Here is a 3035-nt window from a genome sequence, read left to right on the forward strand (position 1 = left end):
TACTTCAATAAAATATATATATATATAAAGAAAACTGCTTGCAAAAAAAATTTGCCCAGTCTACCTCTTACCTCTACAATTAATTCAGTGTCTTTGTTCAAATTTGCTCAGATCTAAGATAATAAATATCTGCATAAAATAAGAAAAAAGTAAATATTTTATAAAGTTGGCGAACTGAACAAATTGGTTGTTCAGTGATTTAGAAAATGGATTCTTCTGTAAACTATCTTTTAGTAAACTTGTTTTAGCTGAATTGACTTTTGGGTAAAGGTATGTGAGTCTTACTGTTTAATTGGTAAGGAATTTGGCTTTGGGGCCCAGCTGCCTGCATCAGACCCTCAGGCCAAGTCCCAGCTCTACACTCCTGAGCAGAGATATGACCCCCGAGGGCCTCAGTGTCCTCAGCTATAAAAGTGGAGGATTCAGGGCCTCCCTCACTGAGTTGGGGACAGAGTCACTGAGTTAATACGCTCACAGTGCTCAGAGTGGAGCCGACATCAAAAGCACATGTTATTAATGTTGCTCTGCTCTGCCCCACCTCATGGCCAGTTCTCCCTGCCCCCCAGTCTCCTCCACGTGACCGTGAACCAGGTCGTCCCCATCACAGGATGATGCTCTGTGCCATTATCTGGTCCTCCTGTGAAGATGCTTTATCACAGAAGCAAACATAGCCCTGAAAATGCCCTTGTTACAAGGTGGGCACCTGCATGATCCAAAGATGCCTGTACTAATCCCCAAATTATTAACTGTCAGATTATTGTTACAATGAAAGCATGAAATACAAACATTCTACAGAGCACTTGCAGGACCCTGAGACTACCAAGCACACCAGTTTGAGAAACATCATTCCAGGAGCAACGGACCCAGATGGGAAATGCAGCATGACAAAGGAGCAGGAGGAGTGGGGGACAGAAAACCCATGAACCAAGAGGATGTCACACCACATGGCCTGCCCGGAGGAAGTGGGGGGAATGGAATCCCATAGGGCGCTCCTCGTGGAGCAGGAATACTACCCCCCACCACCCCACTGCCCCGGAGGAGACTGTTTCCATGTGGTTTTCACAGAACAGGAGCAGATGGAGCAGACAGGATTCTCTGCTCCTACTGCCCAAAGTCCACGCTCTCTCCCTCCCCTCTCCAACCAGCAGTGAGACCAGACAAAGAGTACAGCCATCACATCTAGTTCTCCAACTCTTGTGCTCAGACTTCAGTGCCCTGACAGAAAGCAAACTCAAAAGGAATTCAAATATACATGTTTGCTGGGGCAAACAGCAGAAATAATAGAAAGACTCCAATCAAACATGAAAAAGCAAGGAAAAAAAACCCCAAAAAACTGAACATGAGACCTAGATAAATATTTGGTCCTCCAAAATAAAGGAAAGAAAAATTAGTTTGCAAAAGACTGACGAAACCAGCAGTGAAAGATGAGCTAAGATGTTAGAATATGATTGCGGGGAAGGGCTTAGAAAATAACAGGAGAAAAGTAATTCTTTTGCAGAATTTAAAAATGCAAAGAACAGAATCAATACCACAGGAAACTTTATCAATGATGTGAAAGACAGGATGAGAAAATAATATAAAAAAACAGGAGGGAAGCAATTAGAACAAAGAAGATCAACAAGGACTGACAAGGGAGACCACATGTGTAGACAACCAGTGTCCCCAAAGAAGACAGAGAAGGAATGGAGGAAAAGTGCCATGATCAACACCGTCCGTTTCCTCCCCCAGAGCCCCCCTCTTCTTACTAGCGGAGCCCTGATTGTCCTGCTGTCAAGACGAGATGCCTGGCTCAGGGGTGTAGGTGGGGATACTCCCCTGATCTTGTGTCAGCCCAGTGACCCTAGTCTGGCCAATGATATGTCAGAAAAGTTCCCTGGGAGCTTCTGCGAATGGCTTCCGTCCTGACAAGCGGAAGGTGGGAGAGGAGAAGCCCCTGCCCCGTGCCGCCCACGGGCTCTTGCCTCTGAAGGCGGCTGTGTGAGAATGTGGAGCTTGACACTGTCGGAGACGTTTCAGAGCAGAGGGAAGGTCGGGAGATGCGGAGGCCGAGACACAGCTCGGCTCTGGGCTTAGAAGTTACCAGGGGAGCTGCAAGAGTGATGCTACAGATGTGGGAAAAAGCAACATGTAGATGGGTGAAAGGGAACGGCTTAGGAGTTTGTCTGTATTTGCTAAATTATAGAGAGCAAAGAAGGAGCGGTTGGAGATGAAGTTGGACATGTAGATTGAAATTAGGTTCTGGATTTCTTGTTCAAAATGTTCACGAACCAGGCAAATGCATGTGTGTCCTCTTCTTCCCCAGAACCTTAAAGCTATAGTAGATTTATTTAGTTTAAGTTTCTCTATCAATCACATCAAAGAGAGACAAGGAGGCAACTAATCAGGAGACCAGAGATGCCTGGAATCTCAGAGAGAAGGAAGAGGGCTGCCTAGAGCCAACCCTGGACTAATTACATCAGAATCCCTGGGGTAGCACCCAGAGGACAGGACTTTGTTAATGACTCAGGTGAGACCAGTGTGCAGCCACGTTTGAGAACCACTGACCTAGAACACACACCCAGGGGGACAGCAGAGGATGGTGCCATCTGTACAGAGGAACAGCAGGGCCTCTGGGCTCAGAGGGCCAGGTAGGAAGGAGGGCAGGGTGAGAATGGGGCTGAAACAAGGAACCTACCAGCAGGTCTGAACATGAAATAGTCAACCTCCAACCCTCTGCCCAGCCAAGGCGGGAACGTCCAGGAGTCAGGCACTTCCTTCTCAGTTATCAACAAAGGAAGTCTCTTCTAAACCAAAAATGAAACCCAGTTACCCTGAACGCATGGTCTGGAGAGAATTCCACAGCTTCTGAGGGTACTGGGGCATCAGGAAAGCTGCCTTATTCTGACATTTAGGAATTCCCCAGCATAAAAGCCTGCCCTCTGCTCCCACCCTAAGGTGGAGTCCAGTTTCCCACAAAGCTTCCTGGCTCTTTTTCAAACATAAGAGGAAACCCAAGGGTCACCAGCACATGAGAAAAGCCAGCAGCACAAGGATCA

The sequence above is a fragment of the Camelus dromedarius genome, chromosome 23 (genome assembly GCF_036321535.1).
Source record: "Camelus dromedarius isolate mCamDro1 chromosome 23, mCamDro1.pat, whole genome shotgun sequence".
Taxonomy (NCBI): Eukaryota; Metazoa; Chordata; class Mammalia; order Artiodactyla; family Camelidae; genus Camelus; species Camelus dromedarius.